At 39.9% G+C, this 23,378-nt stretch overlaps 1 protein-coding gene across 2 annotated transcripts in view; it reads left to right on the forward strand.

Annotated features, from left to right (window-relative positions):
• Positions 1 to 4,349: 4,349 nt before the first annotated feature.
• Positions 4,350 to 23,378, forward strand: part of LRRN1 (leucine rich repeat neuronal 1) — a 36,759-nt gene continuing 17,730 nt past the window's right edge. The window contains exons 1-2 of one of the 2 annotated variants that reach the window (XM_047779438.1): positions 4,371 to 4,822; positions 5,535 to 5,695. The gene's annotated coding sequence lies outside the window, so the exon portion shown is untranslated. Of the gene's footprint in view, positions 4,823 to 5,534; positions 5,696 to 23,378 lie in introns of both variants that reach the window. The other variant, XM_047779447.1, reaches the window with a different exon arrangement.

The following is a 23,378-nucleotide window of genomic DNA, read 5'->3' on the forward strand; positions in this document are numbered from 1 at the left end:
AAAACTGAGATGGACATTTCTAATAAATACATTTATTATAACATATGTTTTAGCAACTAATTGATAAAGGCCTTATTTCTCACCAACAGAAGATTGATGAAATTATACAGCCATAAAGCATTATAGTTTTGAAGACTTTTTAATGATTTGAAGAAAATGCTCATGATATAATGTATTCTAATTTCGTAAAGACATTAATGTGTTATTTGATTCAATTCATTCATTCAAAAAATGTTTACTGAGTACCTATTACACACTGGGTGCTGGGCTAGGAGCTGGCCATCTGGTCTCTGCCTTCAAACAGTATATAGTCTAGCTTTTTAGTATAGGCTTTGTCAACAGACTGGTACAATCTCTTTCTAGGGCTAAGTTTTCTTATGTATAAAATAAGGAGATTGAATTAGATGACTCTCAAGGGCTATGGAGTAATTAAGTTCTAAGAGTGGTAATAGGATTCTTGATCCATTCAGGCATAAGGTCATTATTGGGTTCATTTGCAAGGTTATAGCCCAACTTATAGAGTACCGTAAACCTATCCATGTAGTTATTTAGAACAGTGAAACATCTTGGTTTGTTTCCTAAGATGTGAAACTTATGACTAGAGCCTGGAGAGTCCTAGGTAAACCAAGATGGCTGGTCACCTTAGTTCCATGTCAAATTAATTTAAATGCTAAAATCATTTTAATCAACAATAATCAATGACATTATTTTACTACTGATAAATAATAATTACAGAAAACTCAAAAAATACCTTTTTGTGTGTGTTGGAATGACTTCATGTGCAGTACAAAGCTGAAAGGGCAGAAGCCATGTATATGCTGTAAACCCACTCAACTGACAAAAAGTTTTAGAGTAATAATACATTTAGAATCAAAGTTGACAACGATCACAACAATCACATAATTCTGAGTTGTACAGTCATCATCCTCTAAGAGCTTGGTGATGATCATTTTAAAACCATAATATTAATTCAGAGGCTGGAAAGAACACTGACTACCAGCACTCTATTAACATTTTGTTACAGAGAGACATATTTTCTTTTTTTTTTCCCCCTTTTTCTTTTTTGCCTTTGATGGCCACACCTGTGGCAAAGAGAAGTTCCTAGGCTAGGGGTGAATCAAAGCTGCAGCTGCCAGCCTACGCCACAGCCACAGCAACATGGGATCCAAGCCACATCTGTGACCTACACCACAGCTCACGGCAAGTTTAGATCTTTAACCCACTGAGCGAGGCCAGGGATTGAACCCACAACCTTATGGATCCTAGTTGTATTCATTAGCACTGCACCAACAGGAACTCCAAGAGAGACATATTTTCAACTTTTGAAAATTGTGGCAAATTGTGGCTTAAAATTGTGTATTATAATTATTGCATATTATTCTAATATGATCACACTCTAAAGTTTCATCTTTTTTTTCCCCTCATTTACCACATGGACCAGTACAATTAGGCCCATACCAATTATAGAGTTTCTTCAAAGTGAAGCTGAAGAAGCTCAAGGGGATGACAGGGGAACCCAGAGGGACTTGTAGTGTCTCAACATGGCCAGCTCCAGGGACAAGAACTCCTCCTGATATCAACTGTGTGACCTGGCTCTCTTGGGAACTCTAGGATACTCCTATCTACTTCTATTCCCTCCAAAGCCTCCAGGTCTTCTACAATGTATGAAATAACTAAATAAATATTTACTAATAAATTTAGAACACTAGGACTGAGTGGGCTCACTAGGAGTAATTTAGATAGATTTGAGGATTCTACAAAAGAAACAAGTGAGTTTGGTTTAGTTATACTGGTCCCTTGACTGGGTGTTTTCCCTTAATTCTTCCCAATGACAAGGAGGTTTTAAGTGTCAGTTGGTATAATTCTGAAAACTATTTGCAGAGTTACAAAATGGCAGTTCCTAAAATTCCATTAACCATTAACCATTTAGGCAATTCATCAGATGTCCAATAACTGGATCAAATTTCAGATTCCTTTGTAAATGCTCTGCCTACATTTGTCCTCTTCTGTCCCACAGCCATCTTTCTAACACACAGCAATCTTCATACTCCCCCACAACCAGCCCTCCTCCCCAAATATGGCACATACATTTCTCCTAATGATATACTCCTTCTGTTAGGAGCCAAATATATGCAGCAGTGATGTGGAAATAGGCAAAGCTTTCATTCTCACTCTTGCCCTGAGGAAGAGGGAAATTAGCTTAAATAAATGACATGGTGATTTAAAAAGAAATGAGTAGTGGAGAGACAGAGTCTGTTTCTCTCATTGCAGCTGCTCGTGCTTTTAAGATATTCTGTCACCTGTGTCAGTTCTGTGAAATAATCATTCCACCTGTCTGACCTAATGTCTTGCTTTAGTCTTTACTAGCTGGCTAATAATGCCTAGTTCTTCCATGCATTGAATGCTTACTATATACCAAGAACTGCACCAAGGTATTTTACAGACTTACTCTTACTTAACCAATACAATCCTCTGGGATAGGTACTGTAATTAACCCCACTTTATAGCCAAGGAAACTAAGGCTTAAAGAGGTAGTGACTTACCCCAGAGGGACACAGCTCATAGACTGAAATATTGGGATTTAAAAGTGTCAGCCTGAATTCAAAACTCATACCCTGGTACCTACCTGATTTGATTTCTTTTTCGCTGAGCTTCACACTATTCTCATGAAGTCTCCCCCAAAACCTGGTGGCTGTGAGATCTTGCCTCCTAGAAAGAGTAACTCCCCACCACCACTAATTGTTTCAACAGCCCCCAGCACCTACCTCTGCAAAGCCCCACTATACAAGGTACAAGATTATCTCCCTTTCGCTTACAGAAAAACAGTTTAAAAACCCTAAAGGAAACTCACTAAGAAACCTGTGTTCTATATTTCCCTGATCATTCAAGTTCTGTGTTTCCACTAGAGGTCCACTTTCTTTCAGACAGTCTCCAAGCCATATGTAATCAGCATGAGAAAAGAGGAAAGGGAACAAAAGTAGAATGCTTGGGAAAGGTTCTAAACTCAATTTTCTTTGAAAGTTTTTAAATCTTCTTTTATAGGGAGAACCCTCCCACCTTAGCTGCAATGGGCCTTTTCATACAGCTGTCCTTCTACTCTTCACTTACCTTCTTCTCTGAATCATAAGATCTTCTTTCTCTAGAACTTTCTAAGGCACACTGTGACCCACTGGTATCTATATGATAGTTCCAAGATAACATAAGTTAAATGAACACATGAGGGCATCAAATTGTATCACACATCTATGAAAGACACAAAGAGATGCTAGAGGAAGATATAGGGTCTAAGATTATTGTTGTGAAATTTAGGCTACGTTTTCAAGGAATTCAAAGGACGACTCTATAATAATGAATGTATACTTCTGAAGTATCCAGAAGTTCTAAGATTGGATATCATGAGGACATGTCACCACATTCTCTTGCTGGAAGTTGCTCTGCACTGAGGGGTTACTAATGCTCTAGGTTAAAGCAGATTCCCGCATAACAAGTACCAAGGACTTCTCTGGAGCGTGGCTCCAACCTGGCCACTTGTAAGCTGAAACTCAGAGTTATGTGCATTTTCCAAAAACCCCTTTCCACCTTGCACTCTGACACCCCTCACTTCAAACAGATTGCATTCTCGGTCCCCCAGATATAGGAACGCAACTTTCATACCTAACAAATCAGAAAGCTGTAATTACAAAGTTTCAGAAACGTCTTCTGAAAGCCTCCCTAAATCGGAAGCGGCTTCTCAATTCACTTAAGTGTCTAAATACTCTCTTCCCGCGGCAAGGGCACAGACCAGTTCTGCGTGTGTACACCCAGGCATGTACACACAGCCCAAAGAATCGCCATTCATTTTAAGACGACGACCAATTTTCATACTGAGATTTGGCTCTCTCTCGGGTTGAATTTTGTCTGCTTCTCAATCCCTGAGTCCAAGTTCTAGGTTGCACAGAGGTCCGGCCCCATTGTGCCTAGCTGGCCCGCTAGCATAGGCCTTTTTTTTTTTTTTTTTTTTCCTTATGTCTTTTGCTAAAATACGGCAATGTGTTTTGCCTCCCTAACCCAGCCGCAGCCTGTCGTCCCCAGACAAAAAGCGGCGGCCCGCTGCTCCCTGCAGCGGCCGCGGCGGCGACACAGGGCGGCCAGGCCACCGGAGACCCGCGGCGGTACGCCTTTGTTGGGCAGGCTACAGATGGTGCCCCAGCAAGGGACTGAGCCAGGGGCGGGTGTGGGGGGCGGGAGGAAGAGAGAGGGAGGCCTGGAAGGGGGTCGGGAGGGAGGGGAGGAGATCGCGGAGCAGCCAATCGGCGCGCAGCCCATCAGCTGACCGCTTTTGCTTACACCAGGTGCACGCCGGCTGCGGGGAGCACAAAGCGGGGCGCACCGAGGGCGCCGGCAGCTTGCCGGGGAGCTAGGCGAGGCCCGTGCGCCCGCGCCTGCAGCGCCCTCCGGACGGGGAGAGGGGCCGGCGGCCTCAGCCCGGGCAGCGGCATCCGCGCGGTGGCAATCCCTAGGAGCCCCGAACGCCTTCCTCCGGACCTGGACGCTCGCTGCCCCGCCCTCTGCACCCCACTTCTACCCTTTTCCCCAATCCTGCCTCCCTCTGCCTGGCCCCCGTGAGTGGGTTTAACTACGGGCCCGCGCAGCAGCTGTTGCTCGTGTCTCTGTTTCGCCTCTCATCTTGGTGCTCTGCCGGGAGCCCCCCAAGGAGCCAGTGCCTGTGGGTTGGAAGGGAGGCGCCGCTCAGCAGGTCCTCCTCCTCCTCCTCTTCCTCCTGCTGCCGCCGCTGGTGCCTGGTCCGTGCGCACCCCGACACCCCCGCCAGCCGGGCCTCGGGGTAAGTGCGCTCGCCCAGCCGGGCTGCGGCGGGAGATGTGGGCGGCAGCGAGAAGTAGAGGCAAACTTGGCGGCGTGGTGGGCTGGAGAAGGGTCTGCGGAAACGTGGGACAAGATCGCGGGCCGAAGGGGTACCGGGGGCGCGGCTCAAGGAGCCGGGAGAAAGATGAAGTCGGGAAACCCGGAATCTAGTACCCTCCTTACGCGGGGGAAAAAAAAAAATTACTGGAGTCGAGAAGAACGGTAGTTCGGAAGACAGGCCGGACTGAAAAAGGCAAAAAGCAATGACAGGAGGAGATCCCGCTAGATGTCAGGGACCAGCGCGGGGAAGGGTGATGCCGAGGTATCTGGAGGAAGGAGGGCTGCTGGTAGGTGAAGTGGGAAATGCAGCCGAAGACTGAGAAAAAGCGCAGAAGGGGGGCCCTGGGGAGTTGGAAAGAGTACTAAGAGACAGGGAAAGAAGGTGGCAGGCCATGGAAAGAGAAAAGAGGGAGGAAGGCGGTGGCCTTAACGGTGAAGAAAGGGGCAAGGGCTGTAATTGACAAAGCATTGAGTGTATTGAAGTCAGAACATTCGGAAGAATCTGCTCAACTATCGCATGGCATAAGTGGGGGAAAAACCTAACCCTACACGTTTTGAGCTTAGAAGGGATGGCATCCTCGGGAGGTTTGCCAGGGATGCTGGATTGTGAGGGAAGACTCGGTCTGTTCCAGGCAAGAAGCCGGTTGCTGGCTTCCCAGAGGCCGGGGTCGAAAGCGAGGAAAGTTTGCCAGCGTGTGCCTTGTGCTGCGTGGAGAGAGGTGTGGGCAGCAGCCTTCCCAGGGCCCTGCTGCGACTGCCTCCATGAAGAGGAGTCCCTGCCTGGCAGGCCCAGGTAGGGTGGAAAGATCAAGTAGCTGGAGGGGTGCTGCACTCAAGGGACTGGTGGGAAAACCCGTCCCAGGACTGTGTGAGAGAGAGCGAGCATGGCTTCTCGCCCTGGGAGTTTTGGCAGTGGTACCTGCTCTGGGAGAGGGGGACCTGCCCTGCTTTGTTCACCGCTGTAGCCAAAGGCCCAAGAACAGTGCCTGGTACTGAATGAATGAATGAATGAATGACCAGGATGTGAACGGTTTTGAGACATTAGACCCACACAAGCAAAGGCCAAGAGTACAAGAAAACAGACCCCTCTCTAAATCTTATACCACTGTTAGCATTAGCATTTTCATTCCCAGACCCAGATAATAAAGGAAAAGTGGACTTAAGTGAGGAACAGATATAGCTTTTGTTTGTAAGATTTGTTTGTTTTTTTTTTTTTGATAGACAGTATTTTGTTTTGTATTGTAATTTGCTTTGCCGCGATGGTCTAAAGAAATTAAATTACTCAAATATACTTATTATTTTATTTCTAAGAGATAGGACTGTAGGAGTAGAAAGTTCAGGAAGGTACTCTGATCCTTATAAGTCTAGAGTAAAAGTAGTGTTGTTGGCTCTGGGGCCATGTGTCCCTAAGTCTCTGATTTGCATGCAAATGTGAGCAAATCCTGGCAGATGTCTTGCCTCATCCATTCACATGAAGGAATTTGAAAACACAAGGAGTCCTTAGTTAACAATAGACCTTAAGAAAATGAAATAAAGGCACAGTGAGTTTTTCTGTTTGGGAATTCCAAGGCTTGCTGACACCTTTATTCAAGAGCCAAATTTTCTGAGTGCTATTGTATTGAAAGCTCCAAGTACTGCTTGCTCTTTACCTGGCTGTGTGTTTTTGTGCAACATTCAAGCTGGATGTTCTGAGCTAGTAAGGAAAATGTTTATCTGAAGCAGATGATAACTTAATTCCACTTCTGGTGGTTTGAAGTAATTTCTGAATTGACTCCTCAACTTTTATTTAGAGTTTCTGTTCTTTTTCTTTCAGTAATCCCATCTTCTACTCACACTTGGCTGTCCATCCTCAGAGAGATACAATTTAGGGGAAGATAGTTGTAGATGCCAGACAGGAAGATCTCAATAGAATGTCCATAGTTCAGTCAAAATCACTTTAGTGACAGGCACCAAACTTGTAGAACTGCAGGTAATGGAACCGTCACCTTCCTAGTCACCTGGGAGTTTTTATGTCACAGGACATAACAGTGAATAGAGAGGCAGGAGTGCAAGCCACCCTAACACAGAGAAATTTCTGCCTTGTCTAAGAGTAGCTAATAGATCACTGCACTGCTCACCTCCTGGCGTTATTCAACCACCAAACAAAAGGCGGGCAGTGTAGGCTGCACGTGAGTCACAGAGATTATACCTACTGACAAGCCAGCTCAGTGGCCTCTTCCTTTGTCAGCCTCAAACATAGCTGAGGGGAAAAAGAACCTATTCACTGAACAGTGTTTGCCCCTATATTCTATATATGAACTGAAAGGGACATTAAAATACCAAAAAAAAAAAAGGAAAAAAGACAACATTGTTTTGAGGCTCAGTGTCAGGAGTTGGCGGATGGGTAACAGATGTTAGTCTGCAATTTACATGTTTCCCTAAGTTATTTTTTGCTGGTTCAGTGACTTTTTACACATAGGCAGTATTTTCCCAGGAGGGGAAAATGAATTGAGTCAAATTTAAGTAAGAAAATGTTATAGCCAAGATTACATTTTCTGTCTGAGAGCTATCCAGAAGTCAGAAAGTAACAAATCATTATAATAAACCCTTATATGACTTAAGCCTGGGATTCTGTCTTTATTATGGAGTTGAGAGCTAACCATAAAATGTAGTTGACATTTCTAAACTAGGCAATAAGCCATTTTATTGTAAAGTTATCACCTAGGTATTTTTTTGAAACAAACTAGTAACTAAAATGACCAAAGCCTCACATTTGTGAGGACTTATCTTTGGTTGTTATCCTGCTGATGTGAAATCTTAGTTCTGCAAGTCTAATGAAAGGGAATATTAGGGCTCATTCCTTGGTCCATAAAGGTAATAAAGTACTTATTATTAGAAAAGGATCACACTGCTAAATAAAATCTTAGACCAGATCCAACTGCAGTCTCTGGTTGTGAACATTAACAAAGGAAGTTCTGGTCAGTATCTGAAATTCCCAAAAAGCAAGGGAAAACTCAACTATTGATTTCTCTCTGGTTAAACCCTACTAGGGCCAGCTTCTTGACCTGAATTGTTAGAACAGTTATCACATATTCTAAAGCAGTGACACTTATGGGAACATACCCCAGTAGATACTAAAGAAAATTTGCCTCTAAAGAATTATCTTGCTACTTCCCAAGCCAGTTGGGTGTGACTATAAATAATCCTAATGGTGGGCTTTTTATGCCACCATAAATAAGCCATAAGCCACACATAAAATATGATAAATTATAGCACCCATGTGTCATTTTTACTAGACTTTCATAATGCTTTCTTATAATTTATTTTTAAGCTACACAATAATAGTTCTTTGATTCACTTGAGCACTAATGTAAGGTTACTCAAATATCATATTTAATTTTTCAAAATCATTATGCTGAACATCTATTTTTGGTTAAGGCAGACTTGGAGATAAAACAAATTCCATTTTAGAATCATAATCATATTTTGGTTTCTGGGAACAATGGAAGTATGTTTAACTCATGAATAGACCTTTGATTAATATTTTATTCAGGATGAAATTATAATTATATAGATGAAGTCAGGGAAACATGTATTCTCTCTCTTGTGTTGGTTCAAAGTGGAGAATAGAGACAAAAGTTAAATCCTTTATGTAAAATGCAATACTTCAGTGACCAAAGGAACCATTCATTCTACAAGTCTTCTTAAATGAAATTTTCTTTAAAATTTTTCTTGTTTTAGCATAGTACTGTTCATCGGCTTTACTGATACATAACTAGATGGAGCATCCAAGTCTCAAAACATAGACAAGTGCATAATAAATGGTTTACTGACATTGCAATCACAGCACATGATAAAATAACATCGTATGTATTTCCATTATTTATGGCCATCCTATAGAAGTGTTAAGCACATTATTCAATAATTAAAATGTATGACATTTCAAGTTACAGTATTATTTTCAAAATAAACAATATGCAGACTTTTTAAACTTTTTGAATATTTTCAAAAGCTCTAACAAAGGTAGGATATTATCAGCAGTTTTATCAGTTATTTAGTTGGTACCTAAGCTATTTAGTCATAACTAGGTGATCTTAGACCAGTTTCTTAACCCTACCAGCCCTCAGTTTCCTCATTTGTATCATGACAGGGTTGGACAGATAGGGCTGGAAGGACTAACTACCCTAACCAGTGAGATTGCTAAAAGGTTTGTGGCAGCTGTGCCTCCAGTACCACAACTAACACAAATATTTAACTTGAATGGAACCATTACACTTAGTACCCTGAAAATTATCCTGAAATGCAAAGAAACTAGGCTTAAACTTGCCTTAATATGCACTGGAGGTCCATCAACTCTGACTTGAGGGTGCCCTCCAAGGATGCTGCTGCCTTTACTTCCAACATTTAGCTTTAAAAACTGTAGAGTGAAAACCACTTTCACAGTGGCTTATTGCCTTCCATTTACACTCTTCCGAGCTCAGGAGTTTAAATGTTATTTGAAAGCTCTGATTAATATAAATGAGTTGTAATTTTCTGACCCAGGCCATCCGAGCTCACATCTATTATACCACTGGCAGACATGGGGACTCCACAGCTGTCTCATTTGTGTATGAAACAGATATACTGGTAGCATTTTTTGGTTACCATAGTTACATTAACAATATACAAGTAACATGACATCCTTCTACATGAAAGGTTTTTGTGGCAAATATCATGTAGACCTGGGAGTAAAGGACAACTGTGTAAAGTTTGAGGAGTGAATAAATTAATCCGTTGTCATTTGGGGGGTCACCATTTCAATCATGGGAGAACTAGCCTACAGTGGTGTCCACAAAAAGGCAATCACAAGCCTGTGACTAACAAAGATTTCCAAGGGAGGCATTTACAGCAATGCTTAACCTCTACAGGAGGATGTCCATTAAGTATTCATTTCAAAATATTTGCTCCTCCTATTCATGACTGCCCTTTGTGAGATAATGCAAGATAATGTATTAGCATAGTCATTTTTGATTCATACAGGAAAAAATGGACAGCACAAGTATTAGCATCCATCTCAGTAAGACCTAGGGGACAAAAAATCAGTTTGCATTATTAAGCAGTAAGCACAAAGAGAGAATCTTCGTTTAGGAAAACCAAAAAAGCTTTACAAAGAAAGAAAGGTTTCTTAATTGGTTTCGTGCCTATAATTTTCCCCTCTAGAAAAAATGTTAGCATGGCAATAAAGAATATCATTAACCTGCATTGTTATTTCACAATAGTAATAAGTCTTAATTTGCATCCATAATAATCACTGTAATCAAGTACTGTACAGGGAGTCAGGAAGGCACAGGCTCATTTCCCAGCTCTGACAGTAATGACTGAATGCGTGACCTTCTGATGTCCTGCATCCCTCCTGGTCCTTTGCATCCCTATCCAAGTTGTGTTCTAAAGGATCCAGGAACACTGGTAGATATTTCTACTATTATCACTGCAAAGAATTTGATTTCTGCCTTATATGTCAGGATTAAATGCAAAGCTAAAGGTTTGGGGGAGACAGCAAGGTGATTTTTCTGGTTCCTAATCTCACAGCTAAGATATTGTTTTGTTCTTTCCAAATTTTTCTCCCCCTAGTATTTTAATTCCCCATCACCTCTCTTGAGGGAAAGAATTTTACCTGGGATGTAGGAAGCTGCTTAGGACTAGAGAACACTTGTTCACTCACTAAATACATACTGAGGACCAGCGGTGTGCCGGGCATTGTAAGAGGTACTAAAACCAAAAGAAATTAGTTTGATCTTTCTGCAGCTTGTATACTAAATCCATCATAAACGTTTTGTTGCCAGCAGTCATGTATTCTTCTGCAACTATTTATTGAGTACCCACTGCAAAAAGGCACTTAGCTAGATCTAGCACAGAAGTTTTCAGCTGGGGATGATTTGCCTGCCAGGGGACACTTGGCAATATTTGGAGACATTTCTGTCAGTTATTATCATAACTAGGGGAGGGGGCTGTTACTGGCTAGAAGCCAGAGATGATGTTACACATCCTAAAATGCACAGACAACCCCTCTGCAACAGAAAAGTATCTGTCAGTCATGCTGAGAGTTGGGGAATCCTGCTCTGGTGGGCACGGCTCTGCCCTCGGTGGGTTTAGATCTAGTAAAGGTTATAACAAGGAGACTGGCAAATGCAATATAGCAAGCTACAATGGTGAAAGTGTGAGCTACAGGATCTGTACAGAAGTAGGAGCTTCATAGGGGATGCAGTTGTAATTCCTTGTAGGGCTCAGTCAGAATTCAGTGTCTTACATGGTCAGGAGAGGAGACTGGAAACAGAACGAATGTCAGTGACAGTGGCAAAAAACATAGGGCTGTACCAGCTACATAAAGAGAAGATATGGCTGAGTGAATAATGCCTCATGTTTTAGAACCTTATGTTTTGCAGAGTCCTTAAATATGTATCTCACTTGACCTGCAACATTCTGAGACACCAAGTTTTATCATTCCTTCTTTCTTTTTTCAATAACTAAGGAATTGGAGCTATGGAGAGATTCAGTGTGACTTTAGACAAGTCACTTAATACTTCACTTATTACTTAAAGGTTTAGCTATAAAATAAGAGGGGTTGCAAGGCTCTTCTTCCTAATGCAAGTTCAATTTGTCTAAGATCATTCTTCTAGGGGGAACATGGAACTGGGATAAGACAAACCTCCCTGCCTCTCTTAGACCTAGTGCCTTCCCCATTCACACTAAGGTTCCTCCCTGGACCACGGAGTCAGAACAGGTAATAGTATGACAGTGACTCAGCATTTTTGCTCTTGGGTTACCAGAGAGACCAAGGATCTGGGATACATCAATTAAAATGTATCATGCAGAGAAATTTAAGCTGAATTTCCCAGACACCTAAGGACTAATCAGACTTTCTCTCTAATATTTTACTTTAAGTTGACCTCAGAAGCTTAAAAAAATACATATGACATGCTGGGAAGAAAGGTTCATAGGAGATTGATGCTAGGGTAAGAAAATGAGATAGCCCAGAATGTGTGGACAGATTTGAAGATATTCTGCCTAGAAAAGAGATGCAGTAGTGGTATGACTTTCTGGCTTTGTTTGATTTTTGCTTTTTTCTTTAACAGGGGTATTTTATCTTTCCTCCAAGAGAATGTTGTGTGTATATACATAATACACACACACACACACACATACACAGGGAAGACATTAGATTCCATACTGAGAAGTTTATGATTTTGCTTTTAATCATAAGACTGGCACATTAAAAATAAGTTTTGGAGAGAGCTTTCTCCCAAGGTCTTAGAGAGGTAACTACTTCTCACTTCTCTGGGATGGTGTAATGTTTTCTTAGGAGAAGAAAGACTGAGTAGCTGCCTGACTGCTCAAGTTCTTTTCATCTTCATAATTCTGTGATTTCCAAGATCATGAGTGAGAGTTATGTAGGACTTCAGCCATGACCTGAGAGTTTCCAAGACACTAATGGAATCTATATTAACTCATCCAACCATGATAGAACTGCTGAAGACACTGGAATGGCAATTAACTGGATTTCTCTGCTTGTTCTTCCAGCTGATTATGGTTCTTTTCAAGGAAAACTACACGTCAGGTTTAACCCCCCAAAGGACCAGTTAGCTATGCTGTGTCCTACGGAGATAGTCTGTTTCTGGAATCCCAGCCAACTTCTGCACATACTTATAAACTCATATTTCTCACCTGGGAGCCTAGGTGAAAAACTTGAGTCTTTTCAGAGCCATCTGAAGGCAAAGCACAAATTATGTGGGCAAATATTGGTGGGAAAATATTCTCTTCATGCATGAAGGATAACACTGTCAAAATAGAACCCTAGGAAGAAGTTTCCAAATGGCTTTACCCTTAGGATTAAGCAATGGAGTAAGAGATTTGCTCCCTGCAAATAAGATGTTTTAGTTTTTAGGAAGAAAATACTACATAGGACTCCCAAATTTTATCCTAAGGGCCCACCATTTTACCTAATACAGAATGTGGAAGCAGGAAGAGAAAGATCAGGCTAATCAATATTATTATGCCTTTCCAATGTGCCAGGAAATATTTCTCACACTTTATCTGCATTCATTCACTTAATCCTTGCAACAACTCTGTAATGTAGATACCCACTTTACAGCTCAGGAAACTAAGGCACAAAGCAATTAAGTAACTTGCCCAAGGCCAAGAATTAATGCATACTCAATAAATATTTGTCCAATGAATGAATAGAATATACATCTGTTTTAGAGGAGAGAGTCCTTTATTTGAATTATTAGTTTACAGCAGTCCTGCTTTCTAAGCTGGGGATTTTCAAGAACTGGCACTGTGACTATGGATGACAAATGAAGTCTCAGAACTGGTAAGCGGCAGATCAGGGATGTGAACTTGGGTCTGACTCTGAACCTGCACCATTAAAGTACTTGGCTATGTTTCTTTCTCTTTAATTGCAGCTATAAAACAAAAGGATTGGACTAGGCTAACTTTCATAGTCCATCTGGCTCTAAAAATTCTGTAATTCCATTATTAAAGTAAGCTTTATATAAAATGATGTTTTTCAGTACTTTAAATTTTGAAATGTAGCTTGGTATTTTTATTTAACCAATCATCAATAAATGATTCTCTAAAATTATATTGGAATTATTAATAGCATATTTTAAAATTGTATTTGAGGTATGTAATTGTAAATGGATGAAAATGAATACTTAAGGATTGCATTCTCCTAACCATTACCATCACATGACATACTGAGTTCTATCATAGTCTAATTTTAGAAGATTCCTAAAAATTGAAAAGCATCTTTCTGTTACACAGAAAAAAGAAATAAAATTATTAATCGTGGAAAAGATACTGATAATTTGCAGAGGTAAGTAGATTGCTGAATATTATGAAAAGTACTGAGTAATTTTTAAAAGAGCTTAAAACTGCTAGCAATATTAGAAACTACTTGAGATTTGCTGCTATAGATTGTTTTGTTCAAGGAGATCCTTCTGGTATACAATGATGCATCAGAACAATGTGAGTCCCTGCCACAGTGTTATGGGAAACACAGCCCAAGGCAGGGCAAAGAGTGGATAATTGGGCAGGTCTCAGAGTTGGGAAGAAGTGGTTTAAAACCGCATTCTAAAAAAAAATAAAATAAAAAAAAATTAAAATAAAATAAAACCGCATTCTGGCTCTGTGGCCTGGAATGATTTCAGTGAGCTTCAGTATCCTCATATGTGAAATGGGGATGATAACAGAACTTGCCTTATAGAATCATTGGACTCATTCAGTGAGATCATGTACCTAAGGCCCTTTGCACAGTTCCTGGATGAAGGAGTAAATAGTAGCAATGGGTAGAAGTGGTATTATTATGAGGAAATCTGGCATTTCTGGCTGCTATCGTGTCTAGATGCTCATTGGGAGACAAGTGGTGGTATTTTAAGAGACAAGAAGATTCCAACTAGAAGTTTGAGAAATCAGTAATTCACATGATTGTCACCTTTTGTAATGGACTCCAAAAGAGCTTTATGTTTGTCCAGGCATCCAAGAAATCTTGAGCCAGTGGATGCACCAGGGGATGTGCTGTGAAAAAACTGCCAAAGATGAATACATTAGAGTCTTTTTTGTTGCTAGATTCTGTTCTGTATCCACTCGATCGTTTCTCTCTCTTAAAGTATTATAAGGTCCCTAAATTTTGATTCATAGAATCACATTTTCTAACCAGAGAGAAAAGGTTCAGAGTTTGGAGCTATTGTTCCCCAGAGAGGAGCTGGATTCCAGACACTGTTAGAACTAACAGATCCAAAAGCTTCAACTCTCTGGGATCCACTGTTAGATGGTAAAGTTGTTGTGGCATATAAAACTCTTTTAGAACAATGGCTAGCATCTTGTAAATGCTCAATAAATCATGCTGCTAGTATTATTATTATTGATTCTTAGTGTCACCATCTTCATAACTTTTATCATCTTGTTTCTCGATCAACTACAAAGTTCCTGGTTGGGACCAGATAAGAACTCAATGATTAAGTATAACCAAGATTCCTCCTGGGAGTAGGGTGAGTCACAAAGCAAGAGGAGGTACCAGGCAAGCCATATTCAGGAGACCCTTGGTGGGCTGACACAGGAAGAAGAAGTTGCTAGGACTTATCTGCTATAACCTCTACCCTGTTTCAGCTAGCAGTTTCTACCTTTACACTTGATGGGAAGGGTTAGCATACTATTAAGTGCCTCATTTTCTTTAAATTTCAGGAGTGCTGGAAATAATAATCATTTATAGAGAACTTTATATTCACTGCCTGTTTAAATCCTCCTAATTAGAGCTTCCCAATTGAATGGTGGGTACATTTATATGTAGTTGGATATACTGATACTTTTAGCAGTTGGGGACAGCTATTACCACTCAGCTAGTCACCTCTGGTTACTCTAGCCAATAAATAGCATTTTCTAAGTTTACTGAGAGGAGGGTATAGCAACTCTGGGAGGTAAGTATTATGCCCAGTTTAAAGATAAGGAAAAAACCTGAGATGAAGAATTCGTCCAATGTTTCACAGCCAGTTATTGATAGGATCAGGTGCTTTCTACTCTCATTTTCTTCCAGGTTGAGTTAGTCACACAGTCTTTGGTTTTCTCACATCTCTGTGTCCTCACTTCAGGCATAGAAATGTTATCTTAATTTAGGATTACTTATTTACATCTCTGTAATACCACCCCCTCCACCAAACAGCTCCTCTAGAGAAAGACTATGGCTTTACTCAGCCTCAAGTCTCTAGCACCTAGAAGAACACATGGCACATGGAAAACACACAAATGTTCAATGAATGAAAGAAGCAAGGGATTTCCATATCATACATCTATTTCATTTTGCCATGTTGTTTCTTCAAAATAATTTTTTAAAAATTATTTTCTAAATAGTTTGGTAGAAATTAGTAGCTGTTAAACACCTGAAATATACTCAGAGATGTTAGTGCATTACTATTTTAGAGAGGTGATTATAGAAAGATGAACTCATTTGGGTATGTTTTATGTTATTAATACCAAGGAGGTGTTATTAATCAAAAAGTATTTATTAAATGCATGTAGAATATCAAGTGCTATTAGCAGGATGTGTGGGGGGGGATTAAAAAATGTACAAGGTGTTATTTCCATCCCAAATAAGCTTCAAGACTCATTGGGGAGATAGAATGAATAGAGACAAGACAAAATAATTAAGTGATCACCTGTGGAAGTTCCACAGCCAGCAGAAAAAAAGAGGGGATCAGATGAGACAGGTCTGGGTTTGAATTTCAACTCTATCACATACTAGCTGTGTGATCTTGGTTAAAAGACTTAATTTATTTGACCCCCAAGCTCGCTCATCTATAGAATGGAGGAATGATATGATCCTACGGGGTTGCTATGAGGATATGTGGGAAAGCTTTGGCTGCAGTGCTCAGAACATGACAATCATTGACTTCAGTCACTTGGCAAATATTGACAGCACCACCTCTGTGCAGATCTTTTTCTGTGAGCTGGGGATACAATGATGAGCAAAACAGGATGAACTGTTGTCCCTTCCCATGTAGGCCTTGCCTTCTGTTGTGGGATAAAAGTATTAATCCAACTATCACATAAGGAAATGTAAAAGTGCAGCTGTGTTAAGTCCAATGAAAGAGAAGTTCACAAGGCCAATAGAACATTATATGGAGGCTCCTAAGCAAAGACCTCCTTAACTGAAATCTCAAGGGTAAGCAAAAGTTACAAAGGTACAGAGGAGAGCTTTGCGAGCTAAAACTTGGAGGTTGGAAGGAGCTTGATGGGTTTGAGGAACAGAGAGAAGACCAGTAAGGCTTAGAAGAGAACAAAAGGGGGGAGGGCATTAATCTCGGACCTTCCATTCCCCCTTCCTCTAAATATACTGGAATTCAGACAAGACAATATTATGAAGTTCTGCAAAGGGAGAGTTTGCATAATGTGTAGAGAGCATGGGATGTGTTGAATCTAGTTATGGAAAGAGGAAGACAACAGAAAGCTTGAAGTCCTGGAGGGATGAAAAGCAGGAGCAAGCATTTAGGGCCCTGGGCTGGTTGAGTGGCATGTCAGTGCCTGGCATATTTTGACTGACATGCCAAGATCTAAGAGCAAAGGGGAGCAGCAGGAGAAAATCTCTCCTTCATTTCTCTATGGTCTTGGGCATGTTGTTTAACTTTTAGCTAATATGCCTTCTTTTATTTGCTGCTTTCCATTGCCTTCCCCACTCCCTATTAATACATTTCCTTTTATTGTGGATGAACCCTGATTAAGACACTGGCTTACTGACCATATAGACAGTGTTGCCCACAGATGTAAATTGAAAAATACTAGTTTAGGGAGTTCTGGTTGTGGCGTAGAGGAAACGAATCTGACTAGTATCCATGGTTCTATCCCTGGCCTCACTCAGTGGGTTAAGTATCTGGAATTGCCGTAAGCTGTGGTGTAGGTCACAGATGGGACTCAGATCCTACATTGCTGTGGCTGTGGTGTTGGCTGGCAGCTGCAGCCCCAATTCGACCTCTAACCTGGGAACCTCCATATGCTATGGGTGTGGCCCTAAAGAAAGGAAAAAAAAATACTAGTTTAGGGATATCTTTAAAAAAGAATATCTCTCTTGCTTGGTATGCAAATGCTCCATGTATGGAATATTATTCTTGTTCCTGATCTCCATTATGTAAATTGCACTTAGCCACAGCTGGTTAACTTGAAAGAGGTGACTGATGTTGAGTGTATAAGATTCTCCAAGAGCTTTAGATGGTAAGTAATTCCATTTAGGGTGCTAATGACCATAAAACCTAGTTGTTATTGATTTGTCCTCTGTGAAGAGATCTACTTTTCTGCCTAGTCTCGAGTATTATGGTTTATAACAGAGATCATTTAAACACTGTGTCAGCATGCTGCCCCTGTAATAATCTGCTTTAGCTCCATCTTTGTACTGACATATAACTTAATTTAGACACTATCACCAAATAGTTAACTAAAGGAGTGGTGTACAAAGAGTCACTTGTTTTTCAGCAAGATGCCATTTTCCTTTGTATTTGTACTGTGCTTTATGGCAATACATCTGTGGCTTCCCTGAACCCTTTTATTACTATTCAGCTTTCTTCTCCATGTGCCTTGAGATCTTAAGTCTTCTATACTAGATCTTTATGAGGAAACCATTCAAATTTCTCTCTGACCATAACTTCATTCCCAAACTCTAGTCCTATATTTTCAAATGCCTGCTGGATAGTTTCACCCCCCAAAAACCACAACATCATGGAAGGGTCAAGAGGAGGCCATGGTTTGGATCCAAAATGAGCTCTAGCTGTGCACGAGGACACCATGGTGTTCTGCAGAGGAACAGAGTCACTACGGACTGGCCCAGCAGGGAGGGAACCAGGGGGAAAAGTATCCCAACCTCTCTCTTCCTAATCACACAAACGCAAACTCATCCCATTCTTAAAATAAGCTGTTGCATGCCGTACCTTGTTTGGGCAGCCATGATCTCAAAGTCATCCAGGCTAAATACTTTGTCATTATTTTTAACTCTTCACTCTCCTTTCTCCACATCTGTCAACTGCAATATCTGATAGATATTTCTCTACTTGTAGTTCTCTAATGCCTCCTAAATATGGTCCTTCTCTGTTCCTATTACCACAATCCCAATTCCAGTTCTCATGCCCTCTTATTTAGCTATCCGAAAGTGTTTCTTAGTGGGTTTCCCTGTATCTTTTATGTCTCCTTTCCTGTTTTACACACAGCTGGTGGATCAGTCTTTCTGAATTACAGAAATGATCCCATAGCTCCCTGCAAAGACACTTATTGGTCCCCACTGATAGTGAGCCTATGCTGGATATTCTCCATACTCCTCCAGAACCTACCTACCCTTCTCAAATTTGCTTTGTACTCTGGGAATCAGACTTGTATAGACTGTCTTAGTGGATATTTTGCCATCTGGCTTCTTGTTGGCTTCTGCTCCCTACAGTGCTAACTCAGGGGTGTTTATCCATCCTTTATGAGTTCACCTTATTCTTGTCTTTGCCTTGTAAATAGTCCCTTTTTTTCAAATTTGCCTTATTCACTTTCTTTTGAATGTACCTTCTGTTTTCTGCTAGGTCTCTGAGAAGGATAATAAATTGAGAGAATACTTTTTAGTGAAGCATTAAAAGCCCTCCATAGCTAGGCACCATCTTTCTTTTCTGTCTTGATCTCCATTCCTATTTTACCACATGTTGAATATCATTTATAATGAAATAGTTCCAATTCCATGAACCTATTCCAGCTCTCCTACTTCAGTGCCTTTACACCAGTGGTGTGCTGGTAAATATTTAAAAGTCAGCTCTCCAAAAAGATAAGCCTGATTTGTAGTGTTTTCCAATTTCTATGGTGTAAATATACTCACCATGACCAATTTCAAGGTAACAACATGATGTCTTTAAACTTGGATTTGAAAAGAAATGGCTCACAACTGGCTCAGGACACTACTTCTTTGCATACAGCTGTCCTCTCCCACCCTCCACCCTGCAACCCTGGCCTTACACAGAAAATCTAACCAATCAACCATTCTAATTCATTTCTATCATTCCTTTGAAGGGTACAGTATCCTAATTTCCAGCCACATTTTGAAAAAAACATTTGTGAAAACGCAATTTTATCATGAGTGCCAACAGGTGTACTTGTTAGATTTTTGAGACTTGAAAGTACTTAAGCAGGAGTTCCCACCATGGCTCAGTAGATAAGACCCTGACATGGTGTCCATGATAATGTGGGTTTGATCCCTGGATGCTCACCTCAATGGGTTGAGGATCCTGCATTTCTGCAACCTGTGGCATAGGTTGCAGATGTAGCTTGGATCCAGTGTTGCTAAGGCTGTGGAACTTCCATATGCTGCAGGTGTAAAAAAAATAAAAATCCTGAAGCATAAATAAGGTACCAGTCCATATTTCATTCCAAGCTACCGAAGCTTAAAGTTGATTAATTTTCTAAGAAAATAATTCTCATTTTTCTAGTCTTGTGTTCAAATTGTTTTCATTATCCTCATTTAAATATATTTTCAAGTAATAATAAATCGGTGTTAATATATGCCATCACTATTAGAACCAGTTGAACATTCCACAGTTAATTTTTTTATTTTTTATTTTTATTTTTTTGCATTTTAGGGCTGCACCTATGGCATATGGAGGTTCCCAGGCTAGGGGTCCAATCGGAGCTACAACTGCCAGCCTACACCACAGCCACAGCAATGCCAGATCTTTAACCCACTGAACAAGGCCAGGGATCAAACCTGCAGCCTCATGGTTCCTAGTCGGATTTGATGCCACTGCATCACAATGGGAACTCCACATTCCACAGTTTAAATGGCTAAACCTAAAACTCTACAAAAAGCTTTAAAGTGCATGTTAGTCCTCGATAGATAAGACTGCACTGCAATTTATTCTAAAATGTATTTTATCAAGAAATAACCATTAGTCAACTTTCTAACATAACTTTAATTTTGCTTCAATAAAAATATGACTCCTATACTTAAAAGTTCAAAAAGTAACTACAGTTTCCATTAGACAACTAAGAGATCTTAAAGTAATAAAGATGATCTTATAATAACATTGGGCTATGCTAGATTTTAATGGTTCCAAATGGCAATATAGAAATTTAGCTCAAACTATTCTTTTTAACTTTAATTTAATAAGACACATGATGAGAGACTATAGAATGCATTATGATTTATAATACCTGCTGACATGTTAATGTTCTCAGATGTTCCTTTGCACCACTGATTACACAAAGCCTAAACTGTCTAATTAACGACCATCCCACTAATGTGTTCCCGTGGATTTATGGAGTCCTGGTCATAGATGATCTGAGCACTTTCGTATTGGACCATTAGTTTCAAATGCATACTAACATAGGTGAACACATTGACATCAAAGAAAATCTATAATAAGAAACTATTTCAAATTTGGAGAGGTAGCTTTCACTTGATTTTAACTTACCAAAACAATTTAAAAACCTGATTACCAGAAATCCTAATTAACTGGAATATTTTTCCTCTGGAGTCTACCTTTAAGAGAAAATGGGAAATTGGAAGAAAATAAATTAATAACCAAGGCTTTAGATTAAAAAAAATTCCAACGTGAGTTCATTATCAGGGCCTTAGAGAAAATACATCTTTAAAAAAAAACAAAAACAAAAACAAAATTAACTATCCGTATCAAAGGTAAGAAAGTGGGTTCTAAAGATTAAAACTAAAAGCTTCCTAGGAAACCTTTAAATTAAAAAATTCCCTGAGGCTAATCTTCTGGTTAACCAGGGCTTTACTTTACAAGTTAGTTTTCTTATGTGTACCTGCAGTAACTCTGCATTGCATTCACAATGTTTGCTAAAGGTCCAATAAGATTACTGAGGTGGGTGCATTCACAGAAAGGGTACTGACTTCAGAATGTAACAAACTTGGTTTTAATATCAAATCTTTCACCAAGTGGCTATGGGAATTCTGGCAAGTCACTTAATCTCTGAGCCCTAAGGTCATTTATAAAATGAGAATAATTCCATCTCATGCTGTGAGAGTGCAGCTAAAGTACTTTCCATAGTGCTGCCCCTCTTGCTCTATATCCGGCTCCCCATCCCTGGCTATTGGCCATCTTGACATTCTTCCTTGGAGAGTCACTGCCTTCAGAGGGAAGGTCTGAACAGGCAGGCAAACTTCTTACTGTATTCATCCTTTCCCCCTCTCTTGAATAAAATCAAGTTTTTTGAGTCCTTATTAGAACAGTCATAAAAATAGTTTAGAAAAAGAACTTAACATGTTTAAGAGTTCAGGGACAGATGGCTTTATTTTGCTTCTTTAAAAAATATGGCATTCTGTAGAGATACGGTGTGCTTTAGAGCCATCAATTTGAAGGGCAAATACTGTCACTCACCAGAACACTGCAATCTTTACCTTGAATTGCAGAAATTTTATGCCGAAGATACATACACTTTTGTATATATTGCTTTGCAGTTTTTTTTTTTTTTTTTTTTGTCTTTTGTTGTTGTTGTTGTTGTTGTTGTTGCTATTTCTTGGGCCGCTCCCGCAGCATATGGAGGTTCCCAGGCTAGGGGTTGAATCGGAGCTGTAGCCACCGGCCTACGCCAGAGCCATAGCAACGCGGGATCCGAGCCGCGTCTGCAACCTACACCACAGCTCACGGCAACGCCGGATCGTTAACCCACTGAGCAAGGGCAGGGACCGAACCCGCAGCCTCATGGTTCCTAGTCGGATTCGTTAACCACTGCGCCACGACGGGAACTCCTGCTTTGCAGTTTTTAAAGGGACATTTTAATGTGGAAGGGATATGTTTTCGACATTTTCTCATCTAAAGTTTAAACAGCACTTAGTCTTCTAATTGGCAAAATCTAAGCAGTCAGACTCTAGAGAAATAACACCTAGATCAGAGCTAAAAGTGTAGCTTCCTATCTTATAGACTCTGGATGCTTTCATTTCTTTAAATAAAAACTGTGAGAACATATGTTAGCTAATAAAGATTACTACTAGATATATATATATATATATATAAAAGAAGGATGGTATAGGACTACCTTTGAGCAAAGAAAAATGCAATATTCTGAAGCATGTGAAAATGTTTACCTTTTTTGATAAGAAATTATTTTCACTATTACAAACTCTCATATTCATTCTGGGAGCAAAAGAAAATCTGATATGGTCTAATGGAGTTTCTTGATTTGGCTGGCATCAGAAAATCTATGGTGTTGGTATTAGCAGCCTACATACTGGCACTTTCAGTACCAACTATGATGAGTCTATTTTTTTCATTGGTATATCTGTAGTTTTGAATGTATAATGAAGAGCCATTATAGCAACTGGCTCTTTATGCAAAATTTATTAACACGGTATGCTAAAATCTACATGTACACTGAAAATACTAAGCAATATACTATGAAGTACTTAAAAAGAAGTAATGAATCTGAGCCTTCTAGGCATATTAAGGCTGCCAAACTAAAGATTTTGTATTTCTTTAACATTTAATCATGTTGGTAATTACAAAGCAATTATTTCATATTATAGGAAGAGATTATTTTTTAAAATAATTTGTAAAAAAGACTAAAATTAATTGATTTCATGGTAGTTTTTATCATTGCACTTGCTGGTACTAAAAAGGAGCAATAAAAATAGCCCAGTTGTTAGTTCATGTTTTGTTCTGTTTAGCCTTCTGTCAGTTTCTCAGTTCAATAATGTTAAATTGCTACTTTATGATTCCAGTTATACAAATAGCTCATTTCTTAGAAAGAAAAAAAAAAAAAAAACTTTCTTGTTCCTGCGAGAAACAGAAAAAAAATTTTTTTTTTCCTGGTTCAGCCTCTTTTGCTTGTCTTAGAATCACAGGTTTTAAAAGGATTTGAAAGACGGTAGGTTCAAGAATTCTTCAAACTCTACCTGGTATATGACTTTCAAAATATTAGAGGAAAAATTATTTTGGCAGAGCTGAGATAGTTCATGAATAAACATTAGTTTGCCTGCTAAGTCCTAGAGAAGAAGT

Source organism: Phacochoerus africanus, chromosome 1 (assembly GCF_016906955.1).
Source record: "Phacochoerus africanus isolate WHEZ1 chromosome 1, ROS_Pafr_v1, whole genome shotgun sequence".
Taxonomy (NCBI): Eukaryota; Metazoa; Chordata; class Mammalia; order Artiodactyla; family Suidae; genus Phacochoerus; species Phacochoerus africanus.